This window comes from Sinocyclocheilus anshuiensis, unplaced genomic scaffold (genome assembly GCF_001515605.1).
Source record: "Sinocyclocheilus anshuiensis isolate Anshui unplaced genomic scaffold, SAMN03320099.WGS_v1.1 scaffold116, whole genome shotgun sequence".
NCBI lineage: Eukaryota > Metazoa > Chordata > Actinopteri > Cypriniformes > Cyprinidae > Sinocyclocheilus > Sinocyclocheilus anshuiensis.
In genome coordinates, this window is record NW_015554064.1 from 41,878 (window position 1) to 64,023 (window position 22,146).

Consider the following 22,146-nt stretch of genomic DNA (forward strand, 5'->3'; position numbering starts at 1 on the left):
ACAACTGAACTGCCTGTCCTCTCACTCCGATATTGCTTGTGCGCAGACTGTGTGCAATCGCGATCTCTCCGTACTTTTAAAGCAGAAATTATTTCTCTTTGCTCCTGGATTAAACTTTGTCAAGTAGAATAGATCCACTCCTGATTATCTAAACAAACCACATATATGGCTCTTAAAACACTGCTTATAAAAATTCAGTGTTGTCATATTTTGAATACCTCATCTGAATTTAGGTCATTTGTTTATATCATTTTTATTACTGACTGTGCGCTTGTCTTTTTTTTGTAAATTCAATTCAGTTTGAAATAAAATTTTAAATCATGCTTCCTCGTGCTGTAAACGTTTGCAACAAAGTTACCCTATTTTAAAGACACAAATACACAGACTGAGCAAATGTTTAAGATTTTTGTAATGGTAATTGATCAATGTTTATATGTATGTAAATAAAAGCCTATATTAAAATCTGTTTATCATATAACGCAAATGTGTCTTTTTTAGAAGACTTGGATTAAACCAATTTCAAAACTTTAAATAATGATTGCCTTGACAAAAAATGGATGGACAAAAAAACGTCTGAGATATTAAAATATCTATATGGCAGTATACAGTATAGTTTTGCCAATGGTATTAAAAATGATTAAAGTCGTCATGAAATCAAAAATGATCCTACTTTTTTAGTGCACATTACTAGTCTTGTGGTGAACACTTAAACCGTGGAAGTCAATACACCGGGAAAAAAAATTAATAAATTGTAGGCCATCATAATCTTTAATCAAAAACTGAAAATGTGTTTCCGCTCTGGAGTGGCGTTCTGGCTCTGATGACGTCAGTTTGATGGCTTAAACCGAAATAAACCGTTACAAATTCGTGACGTGTTTTCTAAAAGTTTAAACTGTTTTAACTTTGCATGGCTTTCTGTACATCTCTTGTGTGACGCGAGTACAGCAGTCATATTTGTCCGTCTAAAAACACGCTGAATATGCGTTCTGTGTGATTGGCTTGGTTTCGGTTTTAACCTAATCAAGATCTTCTCCGCATTGAGCTTCTATATTTCTCTAATATTTTGAATGAATAACGCAGCAGCGGCGCGTCTCGTGGGCTAGACTAACAAAACATTAAAATGCAACAAACGTCACTTACATCATCATCACCGCATCTCGAGCTCCACTGATGACGCTCCCTGACGCACACCTAACATTCAAATGCAAATGTTTATTTTAAATTAGACTAATATTCATTTTTTTATTCACAATCTCCTCATCACAGGCACAGCACTCATTTCAGCATGTGTTTGTGTGTGCTGTCTGCGTCACTCATAGCACGTGCCTATATCGTGTGCTATATCGAACAATTTTTCTATCGATATCGAAGAAGGTGTACCGTCGATAAATATCGATACTGTTTTATCGCCCAGGCCTAATATACAGTATATATCACTGGTATTCTCATATCTACAAGGGTTGTGTCAAATCAGCTCTATTGATGTCCTATAGATCTGTCTCTCAGGTTAAGAACTGGAAAGTGAATTTTGAAGCTCCTCGTCGTCAAATGCTGGATTTTTCCCAATCGTCTCCTTCAGGTTGAGTGACCGAAGCTGGAGATCAGGGGTGAAACGGCACATCAAAGCTGTGTTTAGCCCGTCTCAAAGCCCCAGCGGCGCTGAATAGACCCGCTCTCTGTGGAGACGGGACCCTATCAGAATAATAAGCAGATAACAGGGCCGTTTCCCCCAGTTGGGGCCGCGGGGGAGAGAGAGAGAGAGTTCGACACGCTACATCGCCCGATTCATCCCTAAAGCTCCTCATGCATTTTTAATGGAATCTAGGATTAGCCGATAAGAGACGGTCCCGTTTAAATTTCCTAACGCTTAGCATAATTGGTATCAGAGCACAGGAGAGAAGACAAAGATGTTTCTTTTGAGGCGAGCTGCTAAATAACCTCTGAAACTGTTCAAGCACATCTCACAAAAGCCTCCGATAGGAAACACGCACTATTTACATTCCAGCATTTATAAAAGAGATCTGAGCCGCTCTTTACGAGCGCAATCACATGTAAATGTTCTGTGAAGCTCTGACAGATTATACAGCGACTGCAGCTTCAGCCAACAAACCAACTCTCATAACGACTGCTATTACTCAGTACATGATGACAACTGTAATTAGTAACGTGATTTATTAGACTAGACATTTTAGGTAGTGTATTCTGACTACTTTTGGATTAGTTTTGAACTAACTAGTTTATCCCAGTTTTGAATACGATTATTAGGAGCCTATGGAAAACACGGAGGCAAAGATATACAACCCCCAAAAATAAAAGTTCGGGTTAACTTGAAGAAATTATGACAGAAATATATTACTATTCTATGGTAGAATGTACTTAAAGTAATCATTTTACAATTTTATTTTAAACTTTATTTAATAATCACAATACTTATCGTCAATGTTTTATTTTTAGCAATAAATCTCTGTAGCACTTTGATTTTCCAAAAATAAAGGGAATTTTAACATTTTTATTATAGATTTACATTTTTGTTTTAATTGTTAATGTTTTATGCCTTCATTTGATTACCACTGTTTTTTATAATAAATTTGTATTAAATCATAAATCCAGAAAAAATAAGAACATAGAACCTCTGGGGAAATAATAATAATAATAAATTAAGCTTTTAAATTTTTTTCAATAATATTTTTTATTATTATTTGTTACATTGTATAAGTTTCATGAATTAATTAAATTAGACATGCTTTTTTATTTTAATTAAAATATCTGATTAAACAAAATATTTTAATTAATGGAAAATTATTTATTTTCCATATCAAGTAGAGGGAAAAAATGATGGAATCATTCAATGTTGAGGAAAAAATTATGGAATCAGCTCATAATTTGCATTTCTGAAACAAACACCGGCACATATCTAAAATGCTAATTAGTCAGCCGTTAAAAGAGAGAGCTCACAGACCTTAACGAGCTGTTGGACTTGGCTAATTGAGAGGAATTTAAATTTAACCATTAAAGTCCAGAAAAATGAAAATGGAAAAAACAGAATTTTATTTAATAAAAAAAAACAAAAAAAACGGACCTTAGTAAAAAATAAAGCGGATTTCATTGGGCCCTAGATTATTTTGTACCACATTGATATAAAAAAAGAAAGAAAGAAAGAAAGAAAAGATATTCCATTCTTTGTTATAAACCATATAAAGTACATTAAACATTATATTATATCAGTGTTTCACCAACTGGGTTTCGTCAATGAAATGCAAGGAGTTGTGAGTTAATAAAAGCTAATAACTAAGTCATAAAAATGTAAAATAAAATCGAAACACTTAAACACTAAAAATTATGAAATATTTTATTTGTTTACCTGCATATCAATGTGACCATTACTGATAACAGAGAGCTGTGAACATGCAAACGTGCTTATAAATTACTGTAATATTAACTTAAAATCTCAGGGCGACTTCAAGTAAATATTTAAGTTTAATGATCACTGCATTACATTTAATGAAATTCTCATCAGAATGCCCACATCTCATCTAATGAACGGCTGTGCTGGATGAATTCATCTATCAGAGCAGCGCTGATAAAGCATCTCTCTGGTCTCAGTGAGTGTCGTTCCTCACCCGGGAGACTCGCGGGGCAATTCATTATGCTGTTAAGGGTCACTGAATCCTTCAAGTCATTAAAAATGTTAATAAAACAGGGAGCTCATGAAGAGATGGGCCAAATGCTTCCTGCAGGGCATTCACACACGGCAGAACCTCTTAATGACGGCTCGGCGCGGGACGCCGCAGACGAAGCCACGTCTTCACCCAGAAAATGGACTTTAGTCTGCGAGCGCTAATCCTGAATGACCTCCACCTGCGTCCCACGACTCGACACGCTGCGCTTCAGAAATCACACTAAATGACCTGCTGGTTTGTTTGGTTCACGGGGGCAGAGATAGAAATCACTTAGCAAACTTTAATAACTCTAATACCCCCGTCCCCTTTCACCCAGTGTCTTTATCCTATAAAAATAAAACGAGCAATTAGGCCGATTTCAGAGGACGGCAGCCAGCCTATAATTACACACCACAACCTCAGCAGATAAAAGGTGATTAGTGTGGATGCAGAGAGAAAGTTGCTTAGCAACCAGAAGATTGACATCATCCCTGTAAGTGGAGCGGCTGAGCAACTAATCACTTCACCTTCACAAACAGCAGACCTTCAGCTGAGGAGCAGAGCAAAGTACAATAAAGCCTCCTCTGCTCACCAAGGCTGCATTTATTTAATCAAAAATACAGTAAAAAATTTGAAATATTATTAGAATGTAAAACAACTGATTTCTATGTGAATACGTGTTAAACTGTAATTTATTTCTGTGATGCGCAGCTGTATTTTCAGCATCATTACTCCAGTCTTCAGTGTCACATGATCTTCAGAAATCATTCTAATATGCTGATTTGCTGCTCAAGAAACATTTCTGATTATTATAAATTATCAAATATACCATTCAAAAGACTGGGGTAAGTAAGATTAAAACAATATTTATTTTAAGTTGTAATATATTTCTGTCATAATTTCTTCAAGTTAAACCAAACTTTTAATTCGGTGGTTTGCAATGAAGGAGTTTCTGTATTTCTGACTTTGTGTATTTGATCACAGTTATATACACAATCATTCAAAAGTTTGGGGTCAGTCTGATTTTTACAATTTTTTTTATGAATACTTTTATTCATCAAAGACGCATTAAGTGGATGTATTTATGATGTTACAAAAGATTTCTATTTTTTTAATAAATGCTGTTCTTTTGAAATTTCTATTCATCTGTGAATCCTGAAAAACAAAATGTATCACAGTTTCCACAAAAATATTGTGCAGCACAACTGTTTTCAACATTGCTAATAATCAGAAATGTTTCTCGAGCAACAAATCAGCATATTAGAATGATTTCTGAAGATCATGTGACACTGAAGACTGCAGTAATGATGCTGAAAATACAGCTGCGCATCACAGAAATAAATTACAGTTTAATAGATATTCACATAAAAAATGGCGGTTTTAAATTATAATAATATTTCACAATTTTTACTGTATTTTTAAACAAATAAATGCAGCCTTGGTCAGCAGATACACACAGTAAACGCACCTTCTACAATGTTCAATTAACAGTAAAAAGCAATTTTTTTATTTGAGATGATGGTTTGAGTAAAATTATATAATAAACATATTTAACAACTTCATGTTAATACAATAACCACAATGGAAAGGAAGTTTGTGATCACATGACCCAGTGTGTCAGTGATGTCACCGTGTGCTGGTGACTGAACACCCTTAACCAGTGGTGTAGTGGTGCCTGGAGAAGTGGGTATACTCTTAATTTATGCCCCATGACATGTGTTATAAACAGTGACGCGTAAAACTAGTCTTGTATATTTAGTTCACCCCAAAATGGGCCAGTAGTATTTGCATATTGTCACTTAACTTCTGCTGCTTGACTTCACGGAGTAAGAATCATTATGAAATTAAAATTTGCCACAGAAGAGGTGCAGATTTTGCAATAATTCAAATAAAAAAAAAAATAGACTGCAGCAATTAACATTTTGTCAGAACCTCTAGTACATTACATGCCATTTTGTTTATTTGTCTGTTCGCATGAGAATAATGTCGTGACTATCAATTTATCCAGAATTTATCCCCACCACCTTTTTAATATAAATAAGCACCAGTCAAGCTGCGATATCAAATAGGACCACAGGGAGACGCCAAAAGACCACTAAACCTGCTGTCTTGATCTTACTGTACATGCTACTATACGATCCATTCAGAATAACTAGACCAGCGCATAATCTAAAACACCTTCAGTCACCATCCAGTATAACACTCGTGCTTTTAAACCAAATACACGCTGAAAATAATAATTTACTGACATCTGGACTCGACTCTCTACAATCTCTGATGAAATCGGTTGGGTTTTCTCTGTATTAGAGCTGTATTGAATTTACTGTTTGAACGCATTCGTTTAATGGATCCTTGGACTGAAAAGTTCACAGGAGGTTTTTAAGATATTGTTTTCGTTGTAATGTACTGATTCAAATTAGTAATCAATAATGAACTATTATTTTACCACGCATCCCCTGACATGCTCTCGCGCATGAAGAAGCAGCATCTCTATCACTGTCGGCAATCGGCATCCTCTCTGACTGACGGAGCTGGCGAGGGCGCAGGCGCAATCATCAAACATATTTCAAAGGAAGCCGGCGCCACGGTCCTGACCGCATCACTGTCTTTACTGGGTGTTTTTAGGGAATATTTGTTTTTTGTTTTTTTACATGCGATTGGATTAGCTATTCATGTGGTGGACTGTCATGACTTTGTCTAATGCAGGACACTAATGAATGATGTGCATCAGAGGGGATTTAGAAGTGGGTATACGCAAAGCCGACTGATAAAGAAGTGGGTATACGCCGTATACCTGCGTATACCCTCCACTACACCACTGCCCTTAACTAGCACATGTGAGCAGCATGAAGAACTGAAGAAGTGACGGACATGACAAACCACACAGCTTCATAGAGCTGCAGAAAGTGTTCAAAGCATCGGCTGATTTCCAGAGAGACCCGCACACATCTCTGAGCTTTCCTTCTCTTACCACTACTGTCTTTATGTGGAAAGAAAAGCAGTGACTCTGAGCTGAAGCACTGGACACTCACTGCACAGATACACCAGAAAACAGTGTTCCTTCATCTAAATATCTTCACATTTACAGATGAAATGTGGTCATTAACACACACACAGATCACATGAGTAGCAGTGCGATATAGCTGTATATCGGCACGGCTGTGATTCAGCTGTAGTAGGTAATCATATCTGTGCTGATATACAGCCATATCGCACGGCTATGAGTGTGATATTGCATTTATACAACAGTTCGATGGCACGAGTGTGTAAATACATAAGAAACAACAACGGAGTGTCTTTAAAAACCCTCTTTTGTGCAGATCTACTTCATTCAAATCTCAGTTTGACAGTTTAACAACTCAACTTTAGCTTAACTTTAGAACTAGTAATGAAGGAACGCTGAGTTGCTTCATTGAAAGCTTATTGTATTACTGTATTAAAAGCTCACTGTATTATGTGGAGTCGAGTATTATGAGAGAGAGAAGGACTGAGCGAGTGTGATTGATACTGCCTGACCAGTTCATCTAATGCCTGCAAGATCATGACAGCAAATGAGATACACAATAATGCTGATATTAGTAAACACTAGGGTTGTAACGGTTCACTCAACTCACGATTCGATTCACGATTGTTTTTAACAAAATGAGATTTAAGACAAATTATAAATACAGAATTAATACTTTTATTCATTAAGGATGCATTAAACAAATGCTGCATGTTTCTTTCTGGAATTGAAATATAACACTATAATAATATACTAATATAGCACTTGCATATTATTGCTCTGTTGTTGGTTTTGTTTGCTTCAATTGTCCTCATTTGTAAGTCGCTTTGGATTAAAGCGTCTGCTAAATCACAACATTTTAATATAATGTAAATTAAAATAACAAAACTAAATAGAAATTTTAAAACAAACCCCAAATCAAATAAATACGTAACACAAATAAAACAAATCTCTTCATATAAACAAACTAAGGCTTTGTCTGTGCTCTTTCCATTTAAAATTAGAGGCAACAACTGCATTTTAATCACGATCCAAACAAAGATGCAGCATACATGCAACATGAGCTATTTTTAATCTAAATTAGATTGTATAATTTCGGAATTTGAAGCAAAAACAGAATGGTTTGTGAATGGTTTTCAGTTTTGTGAAACTATACATAAAAACTATCTGCATGAAACAGAAACAGCAGACGAGCTGAACGAGACGCAGATTCACTCTCTGCCAGCAGGTGGCGCTTAAAGCGTTTCCTTGGTTACCGCTGTAAACAAAGCAGAGCTGCACTTATGAACAGCAATGATACAGTGTTTCCTTGGTTACCTATATATAAATCGTAATTTTGTTGTTTTACACACATGCACACAGACATTATTTCATACAAGACATAGTCGTGCGATGCAAGAAACATATGGCAAGAAATCTGTAGACGCGCCCATAACAACAAAAAACTATACTTTATTGAACCTTTTCTGATAAGAAGTGTGCGCTGCAAACGCTAGCAGTTTTGACGATCGTTTCTGTTCAGTCTGCTCGTTTTATCGCGTTTAACCACAGCTGTCGTCGGTTTTTTGTCTGGCAGTGGCAGCAGATATGCGATCAAATTTCTAATTTGAGGCTGTATTACGTCGATTCTGGCACCGAGGAGCTGTAAAAATATATTGAGATGGTTTTTGGTACTTATACCGCAAATATATATTCTTAAGGACATCAAAACCTAAAATAAAACTCCAGAAAGGTGTACAATATGGGACCTTTAATATATCTTTCAAATCTTCAAACGTGAAGATTTATAATCAATTGTGAAAACTGTTGGTAGATTCGGAACACTTCTGTTCATCAGTCAAACAAATACAACCGCTGGCAAAAATTATGGAATCATCACACTTAGATGTTCATGCAAATATTTTACTTAATAAGAAATAAACAAATTACAGATATGACACAAAACAATTTTTGTTTCATAATTCAACACTCTGGTTACGTAAAACATACCTCAAACAAATGAGATTAAAATATTTAATTAATGGAAAATTATTTTCCATATCAAGTAGAGGAAAAAAAATTATGGAATCATTCAATTTGAGGAAAAAATTATGGAATCGGCTCATAATTTGCATTTCTGAAACAAACACCGGCACATATCTAAAATGCTAATTAGTCAGCCGTTAAAAGAGAGCGCTCACAAACCTTAACGAGCTGTTGGACTTGGCTAATTGAGAGGAAACATGGCCCCAACAAGAGAGCTGCCAGCTGAAACGATGGAAAAAATTATAAAACTCCTTCAAGATGGAAATCCAACACAGAGTGTGGCAAAAGAAGTCGGATGTTCCCAGTCAGCTGTTTCTAAAATTAGGTGCAAATATAAACAAAATGGAAAGGTTACATAAGGAAAAGAGACAGGCAGACCAAGGAAGACATCAAAGCGTCAGGATAAAAAACTCAAAGCAATTTGCCTTGAATATAGAAAATGCACAACAAAACAAATGAAAAACAAATGGGCGGAAACAGGAGTCAATGTGTGTGACAGAACTGTAAGAAACCGGCTGGATGAAGTGGGATTTACATATAGAAAAGCCAAACGAAAACCAGCATTAACACCTAAACAGAAGAAAGCAAGGTTACAGTGGGCTGAAGAGAAGCAGTCATGGAGTGTGGATGAAAGCGATATTCAGTGATGAATCACAAATCTGCATCGGACAAGATGATGATGCTGGAACTTCTGTCTGGTGCCATTCTAATGAAATGTATGAAGATGACTGCCTGAAGAAAACAAGCAAATTTCCCAGCTCGTTTATGATATGGGGTTGCATGTGTCAGGTAAAGGACCGGGGAGATGGTGATTCTTACCTCAACAGTCAATGCAATTAAATTTCGGACACTTTTCTCATTCCATCAATAGAAAAGATGTTTGGTGATAATGATCATTTTTCAGGATGATAATGCATCTTGCCACAGAACAAAGAGTGTTAAAGGCATATCCCCTCAGTAATCGGTTCGGATCTCAATCCGATTGAAAATATATGGTAGAAATTGAAAAAACTGATCTTGCAAAGCTGATCTGTCAAGCGCTATTCGATAAAGTTGGAACCAGCTTGAAGAAAAATATTGTTTTTCATTCGTGAAGTCCACGCCCCAAAGAATTCAGGCCGTCATAAAAGCCAGAGGAGGAGCAAGAAAGTACTGTGTTTTTTGGTTGATGACTCCATATTTTTTTCCTCTACTTGATATGTAAAATAATTTTCCATTAATTAAAAGAGTTTAATCTCATTTGAGGTATGTTTCACATAACCAGAATATTGAATTATTAAACAAAAATTGTTTTCTCGTATCTGTGATTCGTTTATTTTTTTATGAAGTAAAGAATTTGGGTGAACATCTTCTAAGGCTACGTTTACACGACAACGATGTAGTCAAAAACGGAAAAGTTTTTCCCTTGTGTTTTTAAAAAGTTTCACGTATACGCGACAACGTTTTCATATATCCGCGAAAACGGCCAAAAACGCTGTATTGCGTATGCCAGGCTAGTAGTTGGCGCTGTCACCGTGTTAGTAAACAGTGCCTGTAGGGAAGTGACGATTATATGTTGTATATGATGCGTCTCCGCTGTTGGTTGTAATATTGGTGAAGTAAATCCACACTTTGCTGAAGAAGCGTTAGCAAACTCTTGAGGAGCAACAACAGTACCATGTACTCCGCCATTGTTGTGTATGTTTGTTTGCGCTTGCCTTTAAAATCAACACGTACTGCGCATGTCTACATACCTAACACGCACTACGCACGCGCATGATGTCACCGTTTTCAAAGATTCCCGTTTTGGGTCTTTACACGGAAACGATAACAGTGCCGTTTTCAAAAACTTGCACTTTGAAACCCGTTTTCAAAAATATGCGTTTTCAGTCCCCAAAACGCCGTTGTCGTGTAAACGAACAGGCAAAACGCATAAAAAGTTTCCCGTTTTTGGCTGAAAACGTTGTCGTGTAAACGGCCCCTAAGTGTGGTGATTCCATCATTTTTGCCAGCGGTTGTAAAATGAACAAATATGAGCTGATTCATCAGATATATCAGTCAATCACTGTCTGCAGGGAGTAAATGAGGAGCTCATCTATCACACACACACACACACACACCAGAATCTCACTGATGCGGGCGTAGCTGAGACAGAATGGAGACATATATGTATATATATATATATATACACACAGTGTTGGGAAGGTTACTTTGGAAATGCAATGGGCTCTAAGCAATGAAAATTGTAATGTATTTCCGCTCATACTTTATACCGGCAAGGGCGCTTCCGGTTTGTATGGTAACTAAGAGAAACCATCAGCTGTGTGGGAGTCACGCCCCCTCACTAAAACAACAAAGAAAACGTCGTAGTTTTATACTGTTTTAAATCGAGTTTATATCTTCTCCATATCCATGGAAAAGACGGTTTTCCGACGTCAAAAGCAAATGAAGGCAGCGTCGGAGCACTGTAGTGTCCCGCTGTGCTCTGTGTCTTCACGCTACAACTCCTGTGCTAGTTTTCATTCCTTTCCGGTGAAGGAAGAGATCAGGAAAAAATGGATTGTAAACATTAGAAGGATCAACTTCCAAATCACGAAACACACAAAGGTATGCAGTGTACATTTCAAACCAGATGATTTTGTGGAAGGAACAAGTAGGAGGCGTCTGAAAAAAGGTGCTGTCCCTTCAGTATTTGAGTGGAACCGTGAACGCCAAATGCAGCCGCCGAGGTTAAGTGTTTGGGAACGACAAGAGTGACCACTGCTACCGGAATCAGATATGGAGGAAAACGAAATGGAAATTGATCGAGGACATACAGTCGGACATGATTATTGTTCAGTTCCGGAGCCTGCAGCTCTGGACTTATCACTATGTGAAAATGAGGAGTTGAAGAGAGAGATAGAAGATCTGCGGAAACAGCTGGAGCAAGCCAAGGTGAATAGCCGCTTTGGCCTCCAGAGATTCGCGGGGTCTGATGAGGATATTCGCTTTTACACAAGGTAAAACCATTTTGTGATTATTATTTGTTATGTAAGCCGTTAGCACACTGGTAAAGTGTTTTTTTTATATGACCATTTCGAGTTATGGACGTAGTTGTAACTGTACGTAGGCTGTAGCCTTACATTAGCTATACCTATCTGGCATAGGCCTACTGTAAGGTAACGTTATGGGGGCTGCGCTCACGTACCTCTCATATTTCCGAATAGGGTTTTACCATCCATCATTGAACATGTTCTGAATGTCTTTATAATCATCAACAGGTCCTAAAGTAGACATCTGAATGATGTATATGTGTGTTATTGTGTAGTACAATTCACTGTTATCAGCACTGTTTGCAATAGATGAATGTAAGTAATGTAAATACATTTCCATAAAGTAACTAAATATAAGTAATCTATTTTATTTGTCCATTAGTACTGTTGAAAAATTGAGGAACATTTGTGTTGGATAAAAAGCTACTTAACACTACTTAATACTTTTGAGCACACAAATCTCAGAGGAAACTTGACTCTTGTCTGGATGTTTACAGAGACAGATGAGCACACACGTCTGCTTATCCGGCGGAGACGAGAGCGGCTATTGAAGCCCTCTTCACCAGAAAGCAGAATGCTGCCATCAAAGGCTTTGAGTGAGTATACTACAGAAATGAATAAAACATCTTTTAAATCTTAAGTTGTAGTTTATTTTAATGATTGTAATTTCAAACAGAGTTATCACAGCACTTTTCTGATTCTTGATTCCTGTGCATTTATATAATTATTGGTAAGCATTTATCATTATTATTGTTCATAAGTGTTGGGGTGGGCTAGCAATGCATTCTGGGTTAATCTTAATTTTTAAGTAGTAATACTTACATTTTTCAAGTGTAAAATTAACAGTCTTCTCCAAAGGCGAGATCTTCTACCAGCTGATCGACGTCTCCTTTGTGCAGATATTACAAACGCTGAGGAAAACTGTACTAGGTAGGCTTGTGGAGTTACTGATGCTATGAGGTGTTAGTGCACCTGTCCATCTTGATCTTTTTTTTTTATTAATACTGCAGAACTTATTACATACAAGCTCAGGGAAAGATGCTAGTATCTTTAACAATGAACAATCATAATGACAAACAGCAGAAAAAATAAATATAATGGGTCTGCATACATTATATGCACAGAAAAAAGGCACAATGACAAGGTTAAATATCTTTGAATAATCATAATATTCATATAATAAATTCATCAAAATATTGCATTTGTTGTTTATAAGCTGGAGGGATGAAAGTTAAATTCAACAAGAAAAAGAGGAAAACAAAGGAGATTTAAGCCGGTTTTGCTTGTGGATTAAAGATTTTGCACATAAAATAAAGTAACAACATATTCAAGAGATAACGATTTTGGGTTTTAGTAATAAATAATAATATATTTAAGGATTAAACTGTGGGTCATATTAGTAAATATAAAAATTTGAATCACCCCAAAATGTATTGGTTATACTACAATCACAATAAAAGGGCAGCTGTTTCTTCAACGAGACCACAAAATGAGGAAATTTCATAAACATCAAAATATTTACAGAGAGATCAATCAAACCTGTCGCTCGTGTCTGTTGTGCTTGTTATAACGTCGTAGATCACTTGATAATGTCAACATGGCGGATGATGCCTGGATCGCATTCATACTTAATTAGATTTGGCTGTAGAGTACCTACTCTTTTAGCGCTCGTCAAGTAAGTACTTAATGAAATTAAGTACCTACTCATTGAGTAGGCGGTTTCGGTTTCGGACGCAGCCAGCGAGTGTAAAAGAGAGCCATGTTTGCCTGTTGTCGGTCTGTCTGTCGGTCAAGTGAACTAGAATTTCGCGGTCAGTGTAACAGGAAGTTTGTCAGCCGGTATAAGCCAATCCGGAACTGTGACGTGCATTGAGCGCATAGGTTACAGATTACCCTATTTAAACGCTGAACTCATACGTCATTCCCCCGGAACTGCTTCCGTTTACAACAGTGCGTGCAAGCTACATTAAAGTGATTATTACATTTTGAATATGGATATTTTTCTCACAAAAACGCATGGATTCGCTACAGGAGGCCGTTGTTCACCCCCCGGAGCCGTGTGAGAGACACTTTTTTTATGGATGGGCGCTTTTTATTTAACTTCTTTTGGACTGATGCATGCAACACCCGCTGAGTGCCATTAAACAGCTTGAAAGATCAAAGACAATTTTTAATATAACTCCGACTGGATTCGTCTGAAAGAAGAAAGTCATATGCACCTAGGATGCCTCGGGGGTGAGTAAAACACAGCCTAATTTTCATTTTTGGGTGAACTAACCCTTTAAAAGCATAATAAGAAATATTTTAATGATACTGGTTTTGACATCAAATCTTTGCATAGTTATTGGCAGGAAACACTGGCATCTTAAAAAATAAAGCATATACAAAGCCAAATAGGAAATGAAACGAATAAGCATGTGTCCTATTCTGTGTCCTAAACTCTGTGTCTCAGATAAAGAAATCAATCAAATGTGTATGATTGTGAAAATATTCAGATGTAACCACTAACATTTTCAGAATTATGAATAGAGGTATAATAGAAGTAATAGAGAATGTGTGAGTGTATGATTGTGTGTGTGTGTGTGTGTGTGTGTGTGTGTGTGTATGATTGTATGAGAATGTGTGTGTGTGTATGATTGTGTGTGTTATTGTGTGAGAGTGTGTGTGTGTGTGTGTGTGTGTGTGTGTATGATTGTGTGAGAATGTGAATGTGTGTGTGTGTGATTGTGTGAGAATGTGTGTGTGTGTGTGTGTGTGTGTGATTGTCTGAGTGTGTGTGTGTGTGTGTGTGATTGTGTGTGTTTTACAGACTCCAGTAACAGACATCAAAGCGCCGCCACACACATCAGTCAGGTGACATCAAAGACACCGCGCAACCATCAACATGCGTTCAATTCACGACAAACCCCCATTTACCTCAGTGTTTACCACAGCATTTACCTCAGTGTTTACCACAGCATTTACCTCAGTGTTTACCACAGCATTTACCACAGTGTTTACCACAGCATTTACCTCAGTGTTTACCACACCATTTACCTGTGTTTACCACAGCATTTACCAGTGTTTACCACAGCATTTACGTGTTTACCACAGCATTTAACACAGTGTTTACCACAGTATTTACCTCAGTGTTTACCACAGCATTTACCAGTGTTTACCACAGCATTTACCTCAGTGTTTACCACAGCATTTAACACAGTATTTACCACAGCATTTACCTCAGTGTTTACCACAGCATTTACCAGTGTTTACCACAGCATTTACCAGTGTTTACCACAGCATTTACCTCAGTGTTTACCACAGTATTTACCTCAGTGTTTACCACAGTATTTACCTCAGTGTTTAGCACAGTATTTACCTCAGCGGAGGAGAAAGAAACGCAGACGAAGCTGTGGAATGAGATGAAGCTCATCATCCAGCTGCCGGACAGACAGAACGGAATCACACTTACCATGAACTGAAGCTTTAAAACCATCTGATCGCAGCAGAATCCAGCGATATTCCAGCGATCATGAATCCATCAGCGGGTTAAATCTCCACGGATCCCTCCAGCGGCTCGGTGTGACGGGACTGAAGTTCATGTTCTGACGGAGCTGATAAATGCACCTGCTACACGCTTCATCCGTGAGCCGAAACACGCCAGTCATCGGCTGAAGATCAAATCCAGCTGATAAATGAAGCATAAAAAGCTCGAATGCAGAAAGTTTTCCGGTTTCTGAAGTGAGTTTGTGTGTGATATCAGATGAGACGCGAGCCGAAACTCTCCTCGGTGTCTCCTCATCTTCTGATCTCACACACAAGCGACGCGACGCTCTGTCATTCCGCTGACGGAGTCTAAACCAATCACATTACAGACGCCGTGCGTTCCGACCAATCATTAGCGACAGGGGGCGGGGCAGAGAGTTCGCGGAAAATCTTAAAGGCGCAGCGCAGTCATGTGCGTTTCTAATTCACCTGCTATTCAACCACGTTTACTTTATTTAATTAAAGGGATAGTTCACCCAAAAACGAAAACGTGATGTTTATCTGCTTACCCCCAGGGCATCCAAGATGTAGGTGACTTTGTTTCTTCAGTAGAACACATTTGATGATTTTTAACTACAGCCGTTGCAGTCTATCAGTCGTATAATGCATGGCAATGGTAACAAAATCTATGAGAGTAAAAAAAACATGCACAGACAAATCCAAATTAAACCCTGCGGCTCGTGACGACACATTGATGTCCTAAGACACGAAACGATCGGTTTGTGCCAGAAACCGAACAGTATTTATATCATATTTTACCTCTAATACACCACTATGTCCAACTGTCTTTGGGCGCGCGCAGGCATCCGGTGCGTGAGGTGTGTACGCGCTCTGGCGTAGTTCCATTCCATTGCCATGCATTATACGACTGATAGACTGCAACGGCTGTAGTTACAAATCATCATTTGTGTTCTACTGAAGAAACAAAGTCACCTGCAAATCATTATTATTATTTATTATTATTATTGTTGTTATTATTAATAAATACATCTTATTTAATTATTTATTTTACATAGATCATTTTATTGCTCTTCCCAGTATTTCATGTGAAAGCAACAGAATTGTTCTGTGTTTCATAATTCTTTACAGTTAAATTTTGCCACTGTGACAACTTACCCCATATAGTGTGACAACATGCCCCTCCAGGTCTCAATATGTGTTCAATTGTAAATCTTATTTGTTTGTTTGTTTGTTTTCCTGGGCAATGACAGTTGTTCAATAGCTTTTTTTTTTAGTATTGGGTCTGTATGCAAAATGCAAAGATTTCCAGTATTAAATATGTGATTTTTCGAGACTGTATGCTGTTCTTAATGCTTATAGCTGCAACAGATTTGTGAGAAGAGCGGAGACCGTTTTTGTTTCTCTGCACATTTGAGGGCAGCGAGACCTTGACTAAACTGAATTCACTGAGAAATTATTACATCTAAGCTTTAATTAAATGTCACAGTAAAACATTCAGCACAGGCTAAATCATAATGCAGATTTACAGTGAGCACTGAATCTCTTATTAATGTTACGGGATCATCTGAAATTCTAATCCAGGACTAATTATGAAGAGTGAAATAGTCATGAAGGTCCTTCAGTGTGTTCCAGCCGTCTGAAAATAACAAGATGAGGATTGTACATCAAATTAATTTTATTTTCCATGGCCCTTTTCCCTTCTTTTGATGTCTCATTGGAAAATAATGACTATCTCCATGAAGAATGGCTTTGATATTGCATTAAAAAAATCAGCAAGGGAAGAAGACAGTTCATATGCTTTAAACTCAAAAGCAGTCGTTCATATGCATACATTTCAGCGTTTTTAATTTAAAAGAAATTCACATTTTTAAACAGACTTACTGATAATGTGATACAAATCTCCTCCAGTGGGAACAAATACCACATTTTGCACAAATTTCCCTTTTTATTCTCATTTTACTTGTTTTATTTTATTTTATTATTTATTTTATTTTATTTATCAATGCTTTTCATGTAAGAGAAGTAAAACCTCTCAGTCAAACAGCAGAGCAGACATCTATTATCATTAAATCAGCACACATTGTTCAGCATGCTTTGACACTGAGCACCTTAAATGTTTTTAAAGGCATATTTGTATGTCAGATGCTCTGCTGCTCAATCTGGCACAGTTATTGTAAACACAGGCTGATAAATCTTCATCATGCAGATAGGCGGTGTGAAGTGTGTGTGTGTGTGTGTGTGTGTGTGTGTAGATGTTGATGTTGGTTTAGATGCAGTGATAAGTTTATTTAGCTCTTCCTGTCGTTGTAAAGCACTGCAATTTTTTTTTGTTTTGGGTGCGATGAATGAAGCTGAATTACAAGATGCTGTATAATCATTTATTTATTTATTTTAAAGATTAATATATAAAAAACATACAAAATGTTTTTTTTTTTTTATTTAGTTAACTTGATGTACTACAATAACCAAAACTAAACCTAAAATAAATATTAACAAAAACTATATAGACACACACACACAGACTAAAAACTACAAATTACAAAAACACACAACGGAATTATTAAAGCTTTAACTAAAATTAAATTGAAATTGAAATATAACAATAAAATCAATAATATCTCAATAATAACACTCCACTTGGTTCATTTACTGTCATTTTTTATTCATCTGACTTGCAGCACTTGGATATATTAAGCAATGAACAGTCATTTAATTATTTATTTGATCTATTTACAGTTAAATATTTATTTTTATTGAACAATATCAATTTACAAACTCAAATGGGGAACAATAAAATGCATATGACAAAATATACACTTTACCAATCAACATCTCCATCATACATAAATGTCCATGTGTGTATATATATATATCTCTCTCTACATACATTTACAGTTAAATATGACCATTGCATGCAGCATGCTGTGATGAAATCAGAAGCCAGGCCTGACCTCTGCGCGGTGGCGCCCTCTGCTGGACTGCGCCGCACATGCGACAAGATGATTTGTGTTTATTATCAATATGTTTTCATGAGCGTTTGATTTGAGGTTCGGAAGGGTTTGAGCAGGGTTTCCACAGTAAATGCGATTGTGTTCGAGTTCTGGATCAATATCAGACGTTACTGTCAATCACGGATCGATAATCGACTGGTAAGAGTTTGTCTTGTAGTTTATAGTTTATGGCATATACCTGAGTTCAGATCCCGCGGTGTAAAGCCCGTTCAGGCCTGTTTGTTTTATTAAAATGTTCGCCTCCATATGAAACTGATTCATAACCGAAGTTCAGTGACTCACAAGAACAGAATGAAGTTCAGTCGATTATTAATAGAAGCTCATAAGCCCGGAAGAAGGTACGAGAATCATCAAAACACTTATAGATATTCATCCTCGTGTCATTCCAAACTCTGATGCTGATCTATTTTTTCATGCACCACAAAAAGGAATATTAAAAATGTGTTCTGTCAAATGTTTGGAATGACAAAGATTGTTTAAAGAAGTCTCTTCTGCTCAGCAAGGCTGCATTTATTTGATCAATAATACAGAAAAATGTGAAATATTATTATAATTTAAAACAGCTGTTTTCTATGTGAATCTCTGTTAAAATGTAATGTATTTCTGTGATGCGCAGCTGTATTTTCAGCATCATTACTCCAGTCTTCAGTGTCACATGATCTTCAGAAATCATTCTAATATGCTGATTTGCTGCTCGAGAAACATTTCTGATTATTATCAATGTTGAAAACATTCATATTTTAGTGGAAACTGTGATACATTTAATTTTTCAGGATTCACAGATGAATTTTACACATTTTTGTACAGTTTTCATTCTTGGTTGAACTGTCCCTTTAACACCAAGCATATTTAGCTCAACACACCTGACAAAGCTGTCAGTCATAGTTTCCGTTTATTATTTAATTCTTTAAATAAATTGTATTACATGCATAAACTTTATTAAATTATTATACATTTATTAATCAGTAATTATTTATTCTTTATTCTATCAATCATATTTTCTATTTATAAAATATTTTTTTATTAAATTCATAAACTTGATTAAATTATTATCAATTTATTAATCATTAATCATTAATTCTATCAATCATATTTTCTGGAAAATAAATTGCACCTGTCTACACTGTAAAAATTGTTGTTTTTTGTGTGAAGATTATTGGTGTATGTTTTTCATTAAAATACATGAAAATTTCTACGTTAAAACTTCATGTTTAACTAAATGTTTCTTTCCCCCTTTTAATTTTTTTGTAACATGTTACTAGTAATTTGTAGTATGTAATATGTAGAAGTTACACAGAGTCATAAAACGCATTATTGAGAGGAAAAACACACAAATAAGCAGTGGTGGACGAAGTACTTGAGTAAAAGTACAGATACGTATAATAAAATAGTACTCCAGTAAAAGTAAAAGTACTCCTTTTTCAATTTTACTCGAGTGAAAGTACAAAAGTACTCGATTTTTTATGTACTTAAGTAAAAAAGTACTGATAGATAGATTTATTTTGCAATTTTATATAGGCTACTTGATTTAAATTTATATTAGCACATATTTGTTATAATTCTACTGCTCAAAATACCTGGGATTTTCCCAAAATAACCACTACATGGAGTCAAGATATATTTGTGTTGTTGATATTGACTACGTTGACGAGAGTGATGTTACTACATGTTCACTGTGAAGCTTACACTGATGTACCTGAGAGAAAACAGATCTGACCATCTGATTTACACCAGTAAGAAAAAAGTGTTTTAAAGTTATATACGACATGAGAATAAGGCCTGAAGTTAGGAAGAACATTTTAAGGAAAATATCATTATATTTTCATAATGATTTATTTTCTTCTACGAAGTAAAGCTACTCTGTTACTGTCCACCACTGCAAATAAGTCCCATCAGTGTGTAAGTTCAATTCTATTACATTCAGATTTTTTTTTTTAAATACTGGCAAATAAACTGAAACATTTAGAAACACTATCAACTCTATTCAATCATAACGGAACAGGAATGAAAATATGAGTATAAAATATTGTTTTAATCATAAACTCACTTAATTTCGATCAGTTTTACTTCTTATCTTCTGTCATTTAGGTTCTCCAGATTGAAGAATCTTTAGACATTTGCACTGGAAAACTAGACTTAATCGCTAAGTTAAACTATAGGTTTTATGCCATTTTCTATTTTGCGCAGCTTTAATAATTGCACTAATTATCCAGCATGATAATGTTTGTGAATGCAGGGAAAAAAAGTTGCATCTGAACTATGATATATATATATAATATATAATTATAATGCATTGAAGTATGTTTCCTTGTTACGTAAAGATTTGCTAAGAACAGTTGGGTTGCATGTGGTATGTTTTCTCAAAACGACTCATTATCATACTACATTATTATTCACACGCAACACCTGTTTATTTCTCTGAAGCAGCAGGTGGCGCTAGTAAAGGACTCTTCAGCTGCAAACAATCACCTGTTCTCCTCCCTTAAAAAATTAAAAACAGTTAATTTAATGTGACTTTATAAAATGATTTTGTATTTTAATTCTACACCTAAAAACAGACGTACACAAGCAGTCAAAAATTTTTGAACAGCAAGTTTTTTCATGTTTTTTAAAGAATTATCTTCTGCTCGTCAAGCCTGCAGTTATTTGATCAGAAATACAGCAAAAGCAGTAATATTGTGAAATATGTTTACTATTTAAAACAGCTGTTTTCTATGTGAATCTCTGTTAAACTGTAATGTATTTCTGTGATGTGCAGCTGTATTTTCAGCATCATTACTCCAGTCTTCAGTGTCACATGATCTTCAGAAATCAGTATAATATGCTGATTTGCTGCTCAAGAAACATTTCTGATTATTATCAATGCTGAAAACAGCTGAGTAAATTTATTTTCAGGATTCTTTGATGAATAGAAAGTTCCAAAGATCAGAATTGATCTGAAATAGAAAGGGGGGGGTGAGAAATTACAGCGATTATTACTTTTATTCAGCAAGGATGCTTTAAATTTATTAAAATTGATGATAAAGACATTTATAATGTTACAAAATATTTCTATTTCAGATAAATGCTGTTCTTCTGAACTTTCTATTCATCAAAGAAACCTGAAAAAATTCTACTCAGCTGTTTTCAACATTGATAATAATCAGAAATGTTTCTTGAGCAGCAAAGCAGCATATTAGAATGATTTCTGAAGATCATGTGACACTGAAGACTGGAGTAATGATGCTGAAAATACAGCTGCGCATCACAGAAATACATTACAGTTTAACAGATATTCACATAGAAAACAGCTGTTTTAAATAGTAAACATTATATAATATTACTGCTTTTCCAGCATTTCTGATCAAATAGATGCAGGACTGGTGAGCAGAAGAGACTTCTTTAAAAAACATTAAAAATCTTACTGTTCAAAAACTTTTGACTGCTTGTGTACATCAAGATGCTTTACTTTCTATAACCATGAACATCCATATCAGATTAGTAGCTGCTGGACTGAGCATGAACTCAAGTTAGGTGTGGGATGTTCTAATGTCCCGCCCACTATAGACCACACCCACACGTCTATACTAAACCACACCCACTACCCCTAGTTTCTTATCTAAGCCACACCCACTGTCCCACAGTTTCTTATCTAAGCCACACTCACTACCCATAGTCTTATCTAAGCCACACCCACTACCCATACTTTCTTATCTAAGCCACACCCACTGTCCCACAGTTTCTTATCTAAGCCACACTCACTACCCATACTTTCTTATCTAAGCCACACCCACTGTCCCACAGTTTCTTATCTAAGCCACACTCACTACCCATACTTTCTTATCTAAGCCACACCCACTGCCCCATAGTTTCTTATTTAAGCCACACCCACTGTCCCCTAGTTTCTTATCTAAGCCACACCCACTGTCACCTAGTTTATTATCTAAGCCACACCCACTGTCCCCTAGTTT

The 22,146-nt window shown here is 36.1% G+C and overlaps 1 protein-coding gene across 1 annotated transcript in view; it reads right to left on the reverse strand.

Annotated features, from left to right (window-relative positions):
- LOC107668628 (protein FAM222A-like) overlaps positions 1-15,482 on the reverse strand; it is a 45,902-nt gene extending 30,420 nt beyond the window's left edge. Inside the window, exon 1 of the mRNA XM_016460575.1 lies at positions 15,151-15,482. The gene's annotated coding sequence lies outside the window, so the exon portion shown is untranslated. The remainder of the gene's footprint in view (positions 1-15,150) is intronic.
- Positions 15,483-22,146: the final 6,664 nt, after the last annotated feature.